At 37.4% G+C, this 14,699-nt stretch overlaps 1 protein-coding gene across 2 annotated transcripts in view; it reads left to right on the forward strand.

Annotated features, from left to right (window-relative positions):
• RARB (retinoic acid receptor beta) overlaps positions 1-14,699 on the forward strand; it is an 895,445-nt gene that overhangs the window by 369,538 nt on the left and 511,208 nt on the right. The window lies entirely within an intron of this gene.

The following is a 14,699-nucleotide window of genomic DNA, read 5'->3' on the forward strand; positions in this document are numbered from 1 at the left end:
AGTGCCAAAATGTAATTGTACTGCAAGTGTCCCTTAAGTTATTATCTGTTTTTGCACAGAGTTTGCTTTGAGAATTGTGGAATTATTTGTTGCCTATATGGACCTGTACAAGACAATTCAGTTGTTTTATACTACTATAGATAGATAGATATGCTTGTGATGGTACACAATTTTAACATCAGTGAAGACAAATAAACGATTAAAATAGTAAATATATCAAATGCACTTCCTATACTTGCTTTGTTCCATTTTCCATAGATATTACATGTTGTTAAAGATGGTTGATATCAGTATCCAGTAGTTATTTTAAGTACCGCACTTTTAGTAAATTGCTTTCATATATTTTAACTTTTTCTGTCATCGATATATTGCTTATTCATCATGACAAATATTATTTGTTGCATTCGGGCTTTCAGTATGCATGGCATGAAAAATAGCAGCTTTTGTAAATTAGCTATCAATTTCACGAACACGGTACGATGAAACACAATACCCACAGGTGTGCATGATTTTATTTTTTAATCTCTGCATTCCAAAGTAGTCCGGACACATAACAGCTCAGAAGATAGCGGCTCTACTGGAGCAAAGAGCACATCGGTGACGTTTTAAAATGAAAAGTCGAAACGTCACTGATGTGCACTTTGATCCCATAAAGCTGCCATCTTCTGAGCTATTCTGTGCCTGTACTTCTTTGGATCTCTGAGATTAAGGGAGGTAGTGCAGACTCCTGTTCGGTCTGCACCAATTGTGGTTTGCGTTCCCTCTCTACTGTTTACTTTATATCTCAATCTGCAGTCTCGCAGTGCTATGAATGAAATGTCTTTCTGTCTGATAACAAATAAAAACATGACATTCCAGATTCTAGCCTTCACTTATCAGTCACATTTGCATAAAATCATAATTGCTAATCTGCGTGACTTATTAAAGAATAAACGTGGATATTTAAATGGCTTCAGGTTCATATTATATACCATCAATGTGCTCAGGTATTCTTTTGGATACCTTGACTATGTTTTCTGTGATGTGGTGTCACTTCAAATGAACACTACATAGTGGCCTTTTGGATTCCAAGGCCACCTTTTTCAGTATTAAAAAATAATAATAATAATAATAATAATAATAATAGCAGTAGAAGTAACATAGTAAAGTTAATGCACAGCAATTTCTGTGATGCTCCAGTCAAATGCTTCCTACAGAGAAGCATTGAATCAAATTGATTGAATGGTTAACGTCCTCATGCAAAGTGTGACAATGTGATCGAGCATGATTGTGTATTTCATTGTATTGTTGAGTAAAACACAAGTTAATGCAGTGTTCCTGATTCACCTGATTGAACGAAATTAGGATTTTTGGAAACAGAAACTCCCCAATTTAATCACCCTTATTCATAAATGTCCAAGTTTTTTCCCCACAATAAGTTTTTCAAACAGTCCACATTGGTGGGATTTTATTATCTGACAATCACAAGAAGGAGCAAAAATACAAGTTTGAAAAATAACATGTAAAAACCTACAGCTCAATTTTTTTTTTTTTTTTAAATGTTTAAGGATGGCCTTGTAACATATAGTTTTCCTTTTGGCAGCAACATCTGACCAGGTTGTTATTATTATTATCAGGATTTTTTTTACAATGTATATAAAATAGCAAATAATTTACAAACACAAAAGAAACGCAGTGAACAGGGTCCTCCAAAAATAGGCTTTGAACTGGAAGAAGTGGGGGTATAAGAACAAAAGAGGCAGACGAGTTCGAGTTGCATATATCTAGATAAACTGAGGAAACAAGCTAGATGTGTGTGGGAAGCTGTTGAATGGAAAGGTAAGAGAGAGAAAGGGATTGTGAAAGCTCTAGTAATGTGAGGAGTAGGTGGAATCATGATGTGAAATTAGAGTGAAGTGTAACTAAGCTAAACACAGCCTTTTCTTCTGTGTTTTCAGCTTGTTTTGTTTTGTTCTTTCCTTATGAGTTTCATAAATAAAGCAAAGAATTACATTTAGGGACTGGCTGAAGGGTGTATTCTATAACCTTCAGGAGGCTACTCCGTATCTTAAAGGACCACTATAGTGCCAGGAAAACAAACTCGTTTTCATGGCCCTAAGGTGCCCCCACCCTCATGGCCCCCCTCCCGCCTGGCTAAAGGGGGATTAAGGGGTTAAAATCTTACCTTTCTCCAGCGCCGGGCTCCCTCGGCGCTGGGGACTCTCCTCCTCCTTCCGACGTCATCGGCTGAATGCACATGTGCGGCAAGAGCAGCGCGCGCATTCAGCCAGTCCATAGGAAAGCATTCTCACATAGGCACATTTTCACCCCATTTGCTTCACAGTTCAAGTAAGAAGAAGTAACCAAAAGAGGGAAAAAAGATATGCAGTACACAAAATGATGCATATTTTTACATTATAGATATTATAAATGGGTGCATAAATCTCACTTTACCTCTTTTCTTTTCCAATATCTCTCTTTTCTAATGGCTCCACAGCAATAATATCCACAGTAATATGTCTTTAATATACAAGAAATGTGTTTAGAAATTAGTCTGTATAAATAAGATACATGGTTCTTTTTAGAAATTACATTTTAGTTGCATAAATTGTTATTAGTAAGTCACCTAAAATTCCACAGAATAGCCCCGCCCTTGGCCACACCCCCACCTAAACCTCTAATATTGACATGCCCCACTTTTGGCTCACTCCATTTAAAATGTTGGGCGACATGCTATAATACTTTTTGCTGGACTACCATTTGAAGTCCTAGCGGTTTTGGAGTGTGGAAGCAGACACCTTAGAATTGCACCATTGCCCTCAGTGAGTTGACTTACTGTTAAATTGACACCCCACTGCTCAAATACAAAAAATATATAAAAATCAATGTTAGTAGATGTACCCCCAATGAAAACAGGTATGAATTTAATATTAAAAAAATCAGTGGGGTTATATATTTTTTAAAAGTTGCAGATCTCTTGCTTGCCGTCTTTGCAAGCCCTCCTCTTCTAACCCCGCCTTGACTTTCTGTTGCTGTCCAATCACAGACTTCTCAACGTAGCTCAATAAGAAGTCTTTGCAAGGCAGGGCTCATACTAATTGTGTGCTTCTTGAGTTTAGCTCCACTGAGCTAACCAAACCAGCAAGTAACAGGAATGGCTGTCTGATTGACTGATTGTAACAAGCTAACTTTATAAAAGTGCCATTTTCTATTGAAATCCGCACTTTTTGTGAAATGAAAAAAAGAGGACACACTCTCCATACATAAAGTATAGCTAATTAGTATAATATACGTGGGATACAGCTGTTGAACCTAAAATATAATAAAACAGAACATAGCGTAATACAGTTGATAAATATATAATAACCCCTGCTAAAGATTGCGCTCACGGCATTTGAAGTTAAATACGCTCTAATGGTGCCTCCCCTGATATTTGGGGGGCTGGTATCTCTCTCTCAGGATCAGGTATCACCCAGTTTCAGGAACCATACAGGATTCCAACAGGTGGATCAGTAGAAAAAAAGATTTATTGATCACAATTTAAAAGTAGTGATTAAAAAGCAATTTTGGTCTTATGCGTTTTGTCCTTAATGGGACTTCTTCAGAGACCAATATTCAATAGAAACAATCACAATAATAATGCTCCCAAAAAAAGCAGGGGGCGGGGGGTGTTAGCGAGAGGGAGGGGGAAGACAGGGGGAGCGATAGTGCCAGGAATTCAGCTTTGTATTCCTGGCACTACTCTGATTTGCAATTTATAGAGTCCTTCAAATTTCTGTGTGTAAGTATACTGCTTTGCAGCAAAATAATGTAATCTTTGTTAATGAAAATAAAAATAATAATATTGTTTTTAACAAAGTAACAACAGAAAGAGCGTTTGATATGGGACATTGTGTCTAAATTCTTAGATTTTTTTGGAGCCACATTGTGAAATTTGTAAGTACTTCTAGTACAATATGATTGCTATTCTTGACAGCAAATGAAGATGCTCTGTTCATGCATGAATGCATATTATACTACACGACTAAACATGTGCACACCTGGTTAGCTTGCAACACAGAGCTGAATTGTCAGCAGCACATAAACAAACAGAATTGATATCCCCACATGCTTTAAAACTATTCCTCCCACTTCTGTAAAAAAGAAGGTAGAATAAGGATAGAAAAGAAGGGTTTAGTTTAAAACAAATTTGTTTTTGTTTTTTTACGCAACATTCTTTAACGTGGCAAAAAAAACAAAAAACTATATATATATATATATATATATATATTGATATATACACTCACACACACACACATATACACACACATAAATATATCAGCAAAGAAATTGAAGTAAGACTGCATTCAAAAACAGGAGAGTTGCCACGGATAGATTTTTTTTAATATTAAGCTAATTTAACTCACTAGACATAAACACAAGATGTGTTGCTTGATCTTTTGATAAAATACTATAAACTTTTGAAAATGTGAGGAATGTTTAGCTATATTAAGCCATATTTAGCTTTCATATTTCTATATGAATTCAGTCCTTTTATTGAAATAAATGTGTCTGAAGCTTATGAAATCATTATAGTAAATTAGTAGATTTGCGTAGGTTGTTACATTTTTCCAACTCTGTCAGAGGAGGAAAAAATCCAAAGCACTTAAAAGAACACCAACGTTAGAAATTAATTTATTTATTTTTTGTTAGTGTGCTTTTTTTTTTTTTTTTTTTTACTTTAGATTTAGGGCCTCCATTGCTAAAATAAAAAAAAAGTTTTAAAAAAGCCTTTGAACTTACAGTAGAACCTCTGAACTAGAACTTAAAGGGACTCTCCAGTGCCATGAAAATAAACCCTCTTGCCTGGCACTGCAGGACCTTACAGTGCCCCTCTCACCCCTACCCCCCATCCCATCCCTCGGCGCTGGGTTAGGCTCTGCCCACACTCCTCCCCTGCAGCTGTCAGCGAACACGCATTAGAACTCCCCATAGGAAAGCATTATTCAATGCCTTCCTATGGGGATTCCGGCAACGCTTAAGAACATGGTAGTACCTCTAGTTCGACTTCCGAATTGATCGTAAACGGGAATGTTCGAGTTCCGAGGTTCCACTGTACCTGTAATCTGGCTGCTACTTCCATGAGGAGATCATCGGGATTGCTGATCTCTGGTACAATGCAATACTTTTCATAGAGAAGCATTTCAGACGTACAACATTGAATTCACTGCTAATTTATGGTATTATCATGCTGTTCAGTGTGGAAATTTTACAGAAGAATTAAAATGTGTATTTCATGTTTTTTCTCCTATATTTGATGCTACATTGTTTTGTCTATATGTCTTTGTTCTTTTCTCTGTGTGTGACTGCTTTATATGTGCCATTGTCAATGTTTAGAGAGATGATGTGTTTTGTTGGGATGACTCATGCCCCAGATATTGCACATCTAGGGGCTCTTTGCTAAAACTGTTTTATGAGATTTGCATTAATTATTTTCCTATTATTGTTTCCTGCAATTTATTTTTGAGGTTTTATTCCGTCGAAATAGTTGCCTGAACAAGATTGTGGGTATAAAAGTGTAAAACACGATTGATAGTAAATTGATACATATTTACTAAAATTTTAAAAAGATTTTTAAGCATATGTTCTCTAACTATGCACATCTCCATATACTTAACACATTTTAACCTTTTGAAGTCCCATTTATACCAAGACCCTTTAAGTCTAGTCTGTGCTATAGGAGAGGACACTTTTCTTTTATATATAAAGAAACATGTGTTACCATTTCTTGCATGATCCTGTTATCTCCCACTTTAGCTAGTAGAATCTTTTGGAGAACTCGTGCATGCACAGCCAAGCATGCCAACTGTTCTGCTCTTCTAAAGTATTTCCCTTTAGTTGTTGTGTGACCTTTCGTGTTATGTTCTAAGTGTAAATTGATTGTTTTTACTGCCAGTAACATGCACACACACAATATTTAGTCCTAATATGACAAATTACCCATGCAATCCTGTTAATGTCAATACAAGGCCGCATGGACTTTTAGCTGTTAAAATCAATATGAGACAATATATTGGTACAGACATTTCATGGTTGACTATTGAGTGATGTAACCAAGACCAATCTGAACCTAAGGTAATTTCTTAAACCTTCTCCTGGCTGAATGTCTTACTGTCTGCAAAGTTTATATGTAGGAAGTACATTTATATTGGTAATTTTATTTTAGAACTAAAGGATACATTTAGGAGTTCTTATAATGTGGAATATATTTATAACCCAGTGTAGTCCATTCTGCCAATACGTTTTTAAGATGTGTAAGAATAGGATAATTTCCCCCCAGATTAATTATCCTCTGTTACCTGTATATATTTTTTTCTAATTTAAAGGAGCACTATAGGGTCAGGAACACAAACATGTATTTCTGACCCTATAGTGTTAAATCCACCTGGCCCTCTCTTACCTCCCTAAATATAGTAATATTGTACTTGTATTCAAGCCTGAAACTGCTGGCTCTGCCCCTGTCGGCCTCAGAATAGCAAGCTGTCTGCTGACATTATCGGAAGTGTTGTTCTGAGCCAGTCACAATGCTTCCCCATAGGATTGGCTGAGACTGTGAAGGAGGCAGATCAGGGGCAGAGCCAGCATGATTCAAACACAACCCTGGCCAATCAGCATCTCCTCCTAGAGATGAATTGAATCAATGAATCGTTATGAAGAAAGTTCAGTGTCTGCATGCAGAGGGAGGAGACACTGAATGTTTGGATGCATTTTAGGCAGCCATGACCCAGGAAGGATCTCGAACAGCTATATGAGGAGTGGCCAGTGAAGTTATCACTAGGCTGTAATGTAAACACTGCATTTTCTCTGATTCTACACACCAGAACAAATTCAATAAGCTGCAGTTGTTCTGGTGACTATAGTGTCCCTTTAAATGTATCCTCCTTGAATTTCAGTAGCAAAAGCATCCCAAATCTTGTACTGTTACTATGGATAACCCACTAAAATAGTAATAGGTTTCTATGACTTATTGGTAACTTCACGATTCTCTCCATACTTCTTTATGTCTGGAAAGTTAGTAAGTGGGAAATATATGGCATTATTATTATTTTTTTCAAAGTTACACGGGTTGGAGTAACCATTTAACGAATCAATAAATTTAATCACCATCTAGAATATTGGGTGATTAATAAAAAATGTAAGTTTTATAAAGGAAGGTAGGTGTAAAAACATACTTCTTAATTCATTTTAGTGTTTAGAATGTTTACTTAAAAATTCATGCAAATTAACCAAATGACTAACCAGAATCATAAGGTAGAGTCGTATAAGAACACATGCTATACCACAAGTAGAACACACAAAATGATTGAAAGTAGCAAGTTAGGATATACAGGCCACTTTGACAGAGGAATCTTTAAATATGCCAGTGAAGTGCCACACAGCACTGTTAGCCAAGAGGAGTGCTCTTACCTGTGACTAATTGAGGCCGTAGTGGTGTTGACTGCTCTCCAAAAGTACATCATTATAGCATACCTCCCAAGTGTCCCTATTTAGAAGGGACAGTCCCTATTTTCGACCCAAGCCCCTCTGACCCTCTTTACTATCTTAACGTCCCTCTTTTCTAGGAGCTCCATATTGTTGATGTGTCTGAGTGTATAACAGAGCTCCACAGCAATAATACTCCCAGTTATGTGTCTTTAAACTACAATAAATGTGTGTATAAATCAGTCTGTGAAAATAAGATACATTGTTATTGTTCTAAATTACATTTCAGTTCTATAAATGTTATTTTGTAAGTCATGTAAAATTTCCCAGAACAACGTGCCTCTTGTCACACCTTTATACACACCCCTAAAATAATAGTGTCTCTCTCTCTTTGTCCATGTGAAATGTTTGGAGGTACGATGCAGATCAGATTGACATAGACTGGCTATAACTAGGAACTGGAGGTGGAATTAAACCTTTAAAAATCTCAAATATCTTGAAACAGTCTGGCACTGTTTCACGTTGAAAATGTGATAAGACTATGACCTTGCACTAAAACCACTTCATTAAGCTGAAGTAGCTATAGTACTTAGAGTAACCCTTTAAATAGAATATATTTTCAGAAATGATGGCTGGTAATCTAATGAATCTTATCTTCAGTCTGTGTTTGCATTATGCCAGCATGCCTTAGCTTAAACATAATACAGTTTGGATGGCAACAAGATTTACAATAGGATGAAGAGCTTATGAACTGTACTATATTAGTAAAATCTAAAAAAAAAAGCATTTTTATCCTAGCATTCCATGTTGCTCTATGACGTGAAAAAAAAAAAAAAGATGTTTTATTTCCCGTCTTAAAGATCAATAAGCAGCTGTTGTTGCAAAAATAAACATCAGAAAGACAAAAATAAACTTTTATGGGACAATAGGAGGAGGGTGATCAGCTACATCAATTTCACTCAACAGCTGCTATCACCAACAACAGTTTCCTGATTGTGGTTCGCGTGTCAGGTTTTTAATGCTGTTATGGAAAGCTACGGATTCATATATTGCCTAAACACTCACATTACCAGCAAAAAGGCTCGTAACAGTAATGCGCTGGACGCGTGACGGCAAACGCAGAACATGCGGCAGTATGTTTGATGAGAGAAATTACACGCCAAAAATGACAAGCATTAGGATATGTGTTTTGGTCCATGGCATCATTAGAGGTCTCAATAAACGCAAGTTAATTTATTTTATGGCCAGATAAAATTAAAATTGGCAGCACCAGCGTTATTAAATTTAAACCCGTGAAGCAGTTTCAAGCCTGCTGGTTTAGTTCATTCCTTGCTAATAGAAAGTTTATATCGTACTAGTTCTTGACTTAGCAGTTCAATATTCTAGAGCTGTGTTTCTAAACATCTGAAAACATTGAGTAAACCAGCTTGATTTCCTTTTGAGCTTGAAACACTTTGGAATTTATTAAATGTTTTATATATCTTTTTTTTTTCCATAGAGGTACTATTCAAATGTAAATTAAAATAAAACGGTTAACTAACAACCCAATCAAGAGTTAATAGTAAAAGCATAACATTTGTGTCTTCTTTGCTTTTGTGGACATGGTGTGGACTTCACATGAGATTTAGATTCGCTACTAGAATTTACATGTTATTATGGGTTTATAATCTGACCTGGGCAGTTTTTGTTCACAGTCTGCTATATTTCTGTGTATAATCTGTTGAGGTGTTTAACCTTGGTTTTTGAGTGCAGATTCCCTGATTTTTGCTCACTGCAACAAAGTAGCATTCAGAGCCACAATTCTTATGAGGGAGAGTATGCACCTGCCTATTGGCACATGTCTGATAAGGACAGGTGTCTACTCTGCCAGTTAAAAGCAGCCAACCTCTGTGGCTTGCTGTCTTTCCCGACAGCAAAGACCTGAACTGAGTTGGCCAGTTTGTGATATAACTGTGTTAAGTCTCAGATAGTCTGATCACTGTCCAACCCCCCAGTCTTAACACAGTTACCTTCAGCAGAGGGGACAGAGAGCTGAAGGGGGCTAGGATTATCACCTCCTATAAAGCCTGGCAGGTACACACACAGCTATACACACTAGTTGCTCTCTTCCCGACATGTTTGAATTCCTAACACTGTTCCTTTAATTATTATGGTCCTCCCACACACACATTGCCACTTGCCTTAATATTTGTTATATTTTCTATTGTGTGCTGGATCCCAATATCTGAGCGCCTACAGTTTCTTCTCCATTGCCCACAATATTTGCAGATTACCCTTCTATGTGATTTTTTTTAAAATTGACGAGTTGTGGTTAAATTAGCTTAGCAAGTGAAATAGAATGCTGCTTAAGCTCTGCCTATTGCAAAATTAAAAAAGAAAGAAAGAAAAATGTCAAAAATCATGTTCTATCTATAACTCATAAATTATGGTGAGTTTCAAGAAAATAAAAACATAGAAAAGCTGCAGTGTGACTGCGCTGCTTTAAAACTTCCTTTCTAGCATTTGAGTTTCTTCCTTCTGGGAAGTCATTAGTACTTTTAGTCTTACCTGTGCATCTCACCTCAGACACTATGTGACATCATAGTGAGTTGCCTAGGCTACCAGGATACACAAGCTCACTGACAATCTCATTGATGTACATAAGCTCATTGACATAAAAACACAAGCTCACTGATGCACACAAATAGGCTCACTGACAGACAATCTCAATGACACACACAGACAAGCTTACTGGTACACACACACACATTTAGTACAGACAAACTCTGATACACACACAAGCTTACTACAGACAAACTCACTGTTACACACACACACTCAATACAGACAAGCTCACTGACACGCACACACTCTCCCTACAGACAAGCCCATTGACACACACACATGCTCCCTACAGAAGAGCTCACTAACACACAGATTCACAACAGACAAACTCATTAACACACACATGCTAACTAGAGACAAGCTCACTGATACACACATGCTCACTACAGACAAGCTCACTGACAAACACATGGTCACTACAGACAAGGTCACGGTCACACACAGGCTTAATACAGACACGTTCACTGCACACACTACAGACAAGCTCACTGACACACATACAAGCTCACTCACTAGCAGACAAACAGTGAAAACACACAAAAGCTCACTCACTAGCAAGCACACACACACACACACACACACAAACTCACTCACTAGCAGGCGCAAACACACAGACGCACAGGTAATGATTCTACTCACCAGAACAAATCAAATAAGCTGTAGTTGTCCTGGTGACTATAGTGTCCCTTTAAGTGTTGCGTGTTGGGCATATTAGTGTATCCTGACAAGGAGTCTCCATTGTACAGCGCTACGGAATCTGATGGCGCCATATAAATAATTAAATAATAATGGGGAGACCATGATGGGCTATGGTTCCAGAACATCTTCTGGGTGTTCAAATGATGGAGTTTATTCCCTGATGCTTCCAGTTAGATCAGTGTTAGGGCTAGATTTTGTTAGATTTACCTCATCTAATATAGAATCTAGCCCTTAGATAGAAGATAGTTCCCTTGTATGTCTCAAACACATTTCATACCCATTTTGGCACACATGGAGTTAAAATGTATCTAATGCCATCGTGATACCAAGTTGTTTTTTTGTTGTTTTTTTTTTTATATATATATAAATGTCATGGTTACCGTGGGTGGATATTTATCTGTATTTACCTTTATTTGTTAATGGAGGTCATAGACTCTTCACTTCATGACTTTCATTAGTAGTGTCTCACTCCCTGCACACAGACAAGCTCCACAGGAAGTAGGCATTTGTCTACAGCCTTGTCCTTGATACTGTATAATGGAATTCTCTCTGAGATGTTAAATAAAGTTGACAGCTTTCCCACAGCTGATGTTATAAATCATCATTTCAAGTAGCAAGGCATAATGAGGTTGCAACCAATCTAAAGCATTACATTGTAAAACCGTTTGCGTGCCCTTTATGTTTTTGAGTTTTTTTTGTTTTAAAAAAATATATATTTCCTAGTGGCAATCGTGATAAGCCAGCGTAATAATATAACATGCCGTGCATTCAGCGTTAGATCCTTTATTGCACAAGAAATAAGAAATACTGCAGCAGACATCCTGGTGGGTTTAATTGTATGTGAGACAAATGGCCCAAGGCAAAAAATAATGACTAGTAAAACATATTCGACTGTTATCACACATGAAATAAATTGCAAACGTGTTTTGGAATAGTTCAAACTATTCTGCTATAATTTCTTTCAAGCATTTTTGCAAGAGAGGCTGTGATATACATTTCCCAATATCCCACCTGTGTTCTCTTACAATAACACTCATCCTCCCTCCAAGCTACCGTCACTGCAATAAACGTCCGACCCTCCATAATTAATTTCATTCACATTACTGACCAAGCCACCTCACTCCCACCTGTACTCAACTTCTCTCCCCTTTTAAACATCTTCTGCATCGATCTACTTGCCCTACCTCTATATTGCAATATTAAGCCACTCACTGATACTTAATCGTGAATGAGTACCTCCTAAGTGTTCATATTTGGGGCCAAAATCCCTCTGTCCCCCTTTTTTATCCTAATTAATATTATTATTTTATTATTTATATAGCGCCAGCAAATTCCGTATAACTGTACAATGGGTGTACTAACAGACACGTAATTGCGACCAGACAAATGGACGCACAGGAACAGAGGGGTTGAGGGCCCTGCTCAATGAGCTTACATGCTAGAGGGAGTGGGGTATAGTGACACGAAAGGTATAAGTAGGGGTAATGAAATAAGTTGCTAGAAAAGTATTCACTGAGAACTTTGGTTATTGTTGACAGTTGCAGGAGAGGAGTCATGGGGGGCCGGGAGGGAATAAAAAGCCACTAACAGTTTAAATTATATGCTTTCCTGAAGAAGTGTATTTTCAAAGATTTTTTGAAGGAGTGGAGACTGGGTGAAAGACTAACGGAGAAGGGAAGGGAGTTCCACAGAGTGCCAGAGAAAAGTTGCAGACCTGGAGAAGTCTTGGAGGCGAGCATCAGATGTGGGAGTACGGACAGAGGATAGACGTAGGTCTTCGTCATGTCTCTTTTTTCTGGGAGCTCCATATTGTTGATGTGTCTGAGTGTGTAACAGAGCTCCACAGCGATAATACTCAATAAGAGTTTAGAAATCAGTCTGTGTAAATAAGATAAATTGTTCTTGTTCTAAATTACATTTTAGCTGCATAAATAATTATTAGTAAGTCACCTAAAATGTCTCTTTGCCCTTCGCCACCCCTCTACCCCGCACAAACAAACCCCTAAAATGAAGGTGCCCTTTTTTTGTCCATTTAAAATTTTGCAAGGTCTGTGAATCTATGTAAAAAAAAATACTAAATATGGGTAATATATAAAAAGGAAAAACCTAGAATCTCATGTACAAAAATGTTAGGATATGAGCCTCATCAGCCAGACTTTGTATCTGTATGACTTCTGGTAGTAAAGAATACATTTTGAAAAACAGAGAGCTAGAAGCCCCTAAGGGAACCAGCTAGATGTGTGTCAGGGGCGACCATAACAGGGGGTAACCCTCACATATGTGTGTACAAAGAGAAAAGGAGACCCGGTGGGTCAAAGGAATAGGAAGTCCCTTAATTAAACTCTGTATATATAAAACATAGCTGTTAATGATTACTATAATAAAATAATCATGCTAATAGAAAAGAAACAAGGAAAACAGAACAAAATTAAAAATGGGTTAGATAGGTTAAGGAAAAAAATTGTATCTCCTGAGTGGGATATATACCCTAATAATATAATCTCTTAAATAGATCCAATAATATCTTGGAAGAGAAGGGGGTCCCAATACAGTACTCGTGCCGTAGCTTTAAATAATCACAGTGGTAGCAACCTATTGTGGGGCTCCCATCTATAGTTGTGGATAACTAATAACCCTCACAAAGAGCCTCTAAGGGGAGGAAGGGCGGCACCTTCAGCTCCCTGGGATACACACTGCCGCTGGGGAGGAAGGACGGTACCTGTGTGTCTGTGTGTATTGTACGTATTGATTGGTTGTTCTGTAAAACCCTGTGGGCTGTACTATGTTTGTGGATTGGGAATAAAAGAGACTGTATGTGCCAGTACAGCCAGTTCTGCTTGACCTCAAAACAAAGTGTTGTCTCGTTATTGGGGGAATTGGATTGTATGCTGATTGCCAGGAGTGTAAGCTGATTGTATGCTTTTCCTGTTCAGCTGTTTACATCATTCATATGCTTGAGAGCATTTGTATGCTTCTCCGGTTCGGTGGTTGTGGTGTCTGCTGCAGTGCTTGGAGTCCTCAGGAAGTGCTAGGAGCATCCTTCAACAGAGGTACCCAGTCGGGGTGCCGTCAATCAGTTACACTATCTAACCCATTTTTAATTTTGTTCTGTTTTCCTTGTTTCTTTTCTATTAGCATGAGTATTTTATTATAGTAATCATTAAAAGCTATGTTTTATATATACAGAGTTTAATTGAGGGACTTCCTATTCCTTTGACCCACCGGGTCTCCTTTTCACTTAGTAAAGAATAACGACTCACGTGTGATTGATTTTTTTTTTAATGACATGATTGTGTCCCTCCCCTATCATTTGTATTATTAATAATCTGTAATAGGTGTCTGTCGCATGAATAAGATATACAATGTACCTCAAATAACTGTGCAGTAACTATGGCGTTTCAGTAAATACAGACTTGGCTAGTCACCACAACAACATTATAACTTTATTTTGTCCCATCCGATTTCCCATCCAATAACCACACAATAGACTGTATAAAGTGGATAAGGCAACCCCCACAGCTTTTATTGAAATATAACATGCCAGCGGAATAATAACTAGAACAATCTGATGTATGTTGGTAAGATCAACCAACAGACAAATAATTAAATCATTTTCTAACATTTCTATGCAATTGGTATCTGTACTGCGACTGTACTGATAGTGTTTCTAATGAATGTCAGGTTCATAGATATTAGCATATTCACATGACATGAACATGCAGCATTGAAATACATGACCATCGTGTCAGTGTATTTTTTTAGATCTATGCAAGTAATTTGCCTTGTCTTGCTATACTACAAAGACTTAATTAGCTAGTGCTGGCATTAACTATAAGAAGCAGTAACCAAGCGGGATCCAACTCATTAATTAAGACTTTAAAGCCCAGTTTCTAACAGCTTCTCAAGAGCCTCATACTACATGCTGATTTCAATGAAGTGTTCATACAGGCTCCTTT

Source organism: Pelobates fuscus, chromosome 4, assembly GCF_036172605.1.
Source record: "Pelobates fuscus isolate aPelFus1 chromosome 4, aPelFus1.pri, whole genome shotgun sequence".
NCBI lineage: Eukaryota > Metazoa > Chordata > Amphibia > Anura > Pelobatidae > Pelobates > Pelobates fuscus.